General features: G+C 56.3%; 2 long non-coding RNA genes across 3 annotated transcripts; both read right to left on the reverse strand.

Moving 5' to 3' along the window:
* Positions 1-1,554: 1,554 nt before the first annotated feature.
* LOC134152714 (uncharacterized) lies at positions 1,555-2,631 on the reverse strand. Its single transcript, XR_009961060.1, has 2 exons — positions 2,583-2,631; positions 1,555-1,811 (listed from the first exon to the last, which is right to left on the reverse strand). It is a non-coding gene; the product is annotated as an uncharacterized LOC134152714 (long non-coding RNA).
* A 208-nt stretch (positions 2,632-2,839) lies between these two features.
* Positions 2,840-5,331, reverse strand: LOC134152720 (uncharacterized). 2 transcript variants are annotated; one of them, XR_009961063.1, is made up of 3 exons: positions 5,295-5,331; positions 3,783-3,966; positions 2,840-2,870 (listed from the first exon to the last, which is right to left on the reverse strand). It is a non-coding gene; the product is annotated as an uncharacterized LOC134152720 (long non-coding RNA). The 2 variants fall into 2 exon arrangements; XR_009961062.1 differs by lacking the exon at positions 2,840-2,870 and adding an exon at positions 2,954-2,976.
* Positions 5,332-5,891: the final 560 nt, after the last annotated feature.

Below are 5,891 nucleotides of genomic sequence, written 5' to 3' on the forward strand. Positions count from 1 at the left end.
CAGCACGGTCCGCCTCAGTTCTGCTCCATCCGCTAAGACCGGCAGCACGCGCATGACCCGTAGGCCAGCCCCCCCTCAGCCCTGCTCACCTCCTCTGCAGTGCAGCCAACATTCTAGTCCCAGCAGGCAGTGTGTGGCAGCAGCTCCATTGTCCTGGACCAACACTGACATGAACTTCCAAATGCAGACCCAGCTGACAGCATGTACCCACTTCCTACCCTTGCAATCAGCCAAACAGGCCCCACCTGGGACTTGTCCCAGCCACAGTGCCCAGAGCTGCAGGCCATCAGGGACAGCTGGGACTGCCAGGGCAGCAGAGGCCCCCCCCGGCTTCTGAGAGCAGCTTCCTGAAAGCTCAACAGGGAACCCTGGAGTGCACAGGGAGCAAAAGGGGACATTCAGGGCACAAGGAAACAAATTGAGAGCTGCAGGTGCAACAAACGGTGTGTGTGTGTGTGTGTGCGCGCACACACACATATTTTATGTATGTATGTATATTACAATGCAAAGACAGAGCAAACAGGGTGATTCTGGGAGCACCAAAAGGCAAAAGGAGGGCCCTGGGGCACACCCAGAAAGCTCTGTGACAAAACAGAGAACTTTGTCACGCGCTGCAGAGCGAGCGCAGGGCTCCGAGGCGCACGGCGGCCGTGGGGGCGAGCCAAAATGTGAACTGAAGGCTCCTGAGGGCATCAGAGGGCAAACGCAGGGCTCCGGGGCAAACCAACACACAGACAAAGGGCCTCGGGGCACACCGAAGGGGCCGTAAGGCACGTCGCAGGGCTCAGCGCGGCTGACTCAGCCTCGACAAGAGGCTCTTAGCCTGGGGAAGACTGAGGGGGGATCTTATCAAAATCTATCAGTATCTGAAGGCAGGTTGGCAAGGGGATGGGGCTAAACTCTTTCCAGTTCTCCCACGCGAAAGGACTAGAGGCGACGGGCACAAGCCGAACCACAGGAAGTTGCGCCTGAATGCGAGGAAGGATTTCTTTCCCGTGAGAGTGACGGAGCACTGGAACGGGTTGCCCAGAGAGGTGGCGGAGTCTCCTTCTCCGGAGATATTCAAAACCCGCCTGGGCGCGATCCTGTCTAACGTGCTCTAGGTGAGCCTGCTTGAGCACGGAGGTTGGACTAGGCGATCCCCAGAGGTCCCTTCCAACCTTACCCGTTCCGTGATTCTGTGACGGCACCGGCGCCTGCAGGCTCTCCGCGGCCCCGCGGACGCCCGCCGCTCTCCCAGCTCCGGGCACGCGGGCCCCGGCCCCAGACAGGCCAGGGAGCAGGCCGGTGCCCTCGCACAGCCCTGGAGGGGGGGGCCCCGGCTGCCCCCACGACGATGGGAACCACCCCCAAGAGTCCCGAGGGTCCAGGCCACGCCAGGGCAACTCCCCACAGCCCCGGGAACAGCACCGCGTCCCCTGGGAACCGCAGGCACTCCAAAGCGCAAGGGGCTCGGGCACCGGCTCCCAGCCCCGGGCGCACAACGTGTAACCTTCTCCCCTGGGCGTCATCTTCAGGCAGGGGGGCGTCCGGAACCGCAGACATGACCGCAAAGAATAAAGCGGCTGTTTATTGTTTTACTGGGCAGGAACACCACCTGGGAGCGAGCCTGCCACGGAGCTCGGTGCCGGCACGCTTCCCCTTACCCCGTGACACCTGAAGAGTCATCGCCACACCAGCATCCGTCTCTCCGACCGTCTGCCCGTCCGTCGGGGAAGGGTCAGCTCCCGCCGCAGCCCCCGAGGCGGCAGGCGTCTGCGTAGCCGACGGCCTGCCCCTTCTGCTTTTTCCTTCGGGGATAGGATTCAGCTCTGAGAATCGGAGAGGACAACGCCTGAGCTCGCCTGCCCGCGCTTCCGCTCTGCCCCAGACCAGAGCCCCGCGGAACGCTCGCACGGCTCTCGGCTCGCCCGCCGCACGTCGCCCGTGTCCGCATGGTGGGCCTGCACCGTATCAAACCCAGGCCTCAGCTCGGCGCGCAGAGCGGAGCGCTAGCACAGGGGAAGATGGCAAACGCCGAAGGAGGGCTTGCAGCCCGCTGCTCGGGCTTCAGGGCTTACAGTTTATTATTTACGGATTTTTCCCTCATCAGGAAGCCCTAAGCCCTGAACCTGAAGTGACGAACTGCACATCTTGGCACCCAAATGGTTTCTGAGGCTGTAAAGTCTCCGGATGAGGTTGCATTTTCAATCCTGCACCCTGATCGCTAAATGAGGGACCTGTGAACTGTGCCTGATAAAGACTGAGCCCCACAAAATAAAGTGAGAAACCACAACCTCGGCGTGAGAGACCCTCAGCAACAAACTACATAAACCTCGAGTGAAAAAGTCCAAACCCTTAGCTTTAAGCAAGGAACGCCACAGCACCCACGAGCGTGAGAACAGTAAGAAGCGGCCAAAGAGTTTTGCCCACAGCTTAGGAACTTTCCCCTTCATTTAGAAGGGCAGCAGAACAGGAAGACGTGCACCACAATCCTGTTACAGTTGCTGTTTAGAGGCTTGGGCTTAGCCGCCACTAAGGCATAAGCACGTGCGCAAATCGTGCCGCTGGATCGCGCCAGGCTGCGCGACCACTGAACGCACCTGAAACGCCGCAAGCGCTAATTCGTCTCCCCCACAGACCGTTGATAGTTTTGCTCCTCTCGGCTCAGCTGGCAACCATCCACGGCCAGTGACGCCCGTAACCGCCAGGGGCAAAACCACTGCCACGTCCCAGCCCTGCTCACACGCAACGCAGCCCCGGGACTTAGCTGCGTCCATGCCGCAAGCCTCGGCTTGCCTTCCGCTCGTCTTCGGCGGCCAGACGCAGATCTCTGCGGAGAGCTCCTAGCGACGACAACGCTCTTTTGACGGCCAGACTACGCTTAGCACCTGCGAAGAGGCCGGAACAGCTACCGAGAGGCCAGGCAGCCGCACGGCCCTCCTAGAGCTACTCCCTGGTCCACAGTTACGACCGACTGTAACCGACCGATAACCCCTGTAAGGAAAGAAGGCTCAGAGGAGACGAACGCAGGCAAGATGCCCCTGAAGCTCAGGAACGGTATAAGTGCATACGTGGCTCAGCCCAACACAGAGTATAAGGCCTGAACAACCAACAAAGGAAATTTTGGAGAGAGCGACGGGCTGGAGCTGGCTTCAACCCACATATTCCTTCCCGGCGACGTCGTGACGGTGAGTGTATTATAGAGTCCGGTAAGAAGATTTACACTTGTACTGTGATTTCAGTATATTACTGTATCACTCCTCTAAATCAAAAATCTCACATAACGTCACATACCTTTAAATTAAGCCACTGTAATAACATTGCGCTCTCCGTATGTGTGGAATATCTAGAAGAATCCTGTCAGAGAGTACTAGGCTCTGACACTGACCCTCAACGCGAATCAAACCACCTGGGAGATTCTCGTTTTAGAGCCTTTTCCCTCCCAAACCTTTAACGATGGTTTCCTAACCTGGGCAGATGCAGTGCCCCCCCCTCCACCCCCCCCCCAGCATTGTAACAGTTTTCATCCTGGGATCCCAAGTTGCTCTTATGACGTGAAGCAGCAAAGCAAGGCAAAAGGCAGGTGGGGTCCCAGCTTACTCATCTCGCCACAAAAATTCTTATTTTAGGCCTCACCGCTTCTTCCAGGTAAACAGAGCAAAATACAGCTCCAAGCAGGCAGCTGAGGCTTCACGCAGACCCGGTGGCCCTGCCAGCAACAGCAGGGCCACAGTGACCGGGCTACCCATCGCTATTCCCCGCTCCCTTTGCCCGCCTGTGAATTGCGGCTTACTACTCACAGGTAAGGACGCGGCCGACCTTCCTACGGCCGAAGGCTCCTCGTCGGGACCGGGAGGAGAACCTTTCCGCCGGCATCTGGATCCTACCGGCCGCTCCTGACACGCGATAACTTGCAGAGGTCCGAGGGCGGTAGCCCGTAATTCTTCACGGCAGCGTGCAGTCGTTCCCCGACGTTACGAACGCCTAGGATTAACGCAGTTTATAAATGCTACCGCTGTAAGGCGTAAAGACGTGCTGAAACGTCTGCGAGCAAAGAAAACGTCCGTGTGTCTGACGGGACGATGCAGATGCATCAGCGCCTAGAGCTCAAGAGGGGGCTAGCGACCCCTCTTGGGTGACATTCTTCTAGCAGGTTGTCTAGCTGAACTCCTCCGTCTTGCCTAAGAGTCTGCCTTGGGACGTTATAACTTTGTCTGCCAGCACTTGTCGATGGAGGCATAGTAAAATCCGTCACCCTACAAAAGTACAGAGGAAAGCAAAACAAAAAAACCGCCTCCCCCCAAAACCACCAAAAAAAAAAAAAATCTCTGCAGAAAATCGTGAGAATCCAAAGCGGTTTATAAGCACAAAAGCAGCTCTAACACACACGCACGCACGCACGCAAGGTAAACGGGGAATACGCAGGTCACAAACACCACTTCCCCCACCCGTTTTGGAAGGTGTGAGGACGCTCGGGTGTGCTGTGAAAGGGAAGTTAGAGTAAGTGGCCGCTAGAGATTAATCTGCCGGAAACCTTCTGCGTCCTGGTTTTTGGCGCAAGCGTGCTCTGCCCCTCAGTCAATTCAGACACGCGCAGGAAGACTCGCCGCTCGCAACGCTCGCACAGTAAGCCCCCCCTCCCCGGCTCGTTAACGTGAGCGCCCACCGAGCCGCTTGCAGAGATGATCCCCTGCCGTCCGGTCGCGTGCCGGGCGTTACTTCTACAGAGGGACCTGAGCGAGTTGGATTGCCTCTGTCCTATCAAAGGTAGGAGTCTCAAAGACCGTTACAGCCCAGACTGCTGCTAAATGGCCTTTCTCACACCCAGAGAGTTTGTGTTCTGGCCTCAGAGGGGATGCCAGGATCTTGCTGCTGGCACCTGCTTTCCCTCACCGCTGTTTTCTAACGGTGCTGCTCCCGCAGAGTCAGCGGATGTGGAAAGCATTGCTGAGAAAGGCTTGCCTTGTCGCGGGAATTTGAGGGCAGGAGATGTTACTCAATTCCACGAGGCTTTAACGTTTCCTCTATCCACTGCCTTCCTCTTTCCCCAAATACCACCGCCAGGTAACTAACCGGGGGGTTGCACTAATTGATCCCTCTGAAAACCATCTCTTAATTTTACAGTTTGTGCGCTTTCTCCCTCTCTCTCTTTCTCCCTCTCCTTCTTCGGAAACTTTGGCCACTTCAGTATCATTCCCCTAAGATAATAATTTGCAGTCTCATAGCTTTTAAACTAGGATCTTTCACAAACGTGTTAAGTCACACGCACAGAAACACGCGTACGTAGCGTGCTCGCTGTAAGGCGGACAGACCTTCGTTATACGTCTGTGATCCGTTATTTCGATCGCTACTAACGGTGAGCCTTCCTAGTCAGGAAGGACGGGCTTTCGTTCGCGGGAGACGGAGACGGCTCTCGGCTGGTTCCACGTGGTTTTCGCACCTCAGCTTGCTTACGTTTTTCTGGTCTCCTCAACTTCAGCCGTGGCAATTCGTCTGAAAGAGTAAGTATTGTATCCTTCCCTGTCTATCTGCACACGTAGGATAACAAGACAAAACACAAACAGCCAAAGCAAAACTAAGGTGGATGCAGCTAACGGTATCCACAGGGCAGGAAAGGGTTGCTTAGCCTTCAGTACTGCCTCTGGGAGGCCGAAATAACAAACAGTCGTTACCAGCAGTCGCCTTACTTGCCCGTGGCAGAACACCTCCTTCTGCAGCAGTTGCTGGGGATATCACGGGTCTACTGCATTTTTGCTTCCTCGTTTCATTCGCTTCGTCCCTTAGGTATTAATCACAAAAAGACCGCCTGTCCGGCTTTCCTCTCCGTCAGCATTTACTATCGTTGGTTCTAGCTCTGTAACAAAGAGAGAAGCTGGCATTTTACTCTCAATGAAAGGCAACGAAAGCAT

The sequence above is a fragment of the Rhea pennata genome, chromosome 32, assembly GCF_028389875.1.
Source record: "Rhea pennata isolate bPtePen1 chromosome 32, bPtePen1.pri, whole genome shotgun sequence".
Taxonomy (NCBI): Eukaryota; Metazoa; Chordata; class Aves; order Rheiformes; family Rheidae; genus Rhea; species Rhea pennata.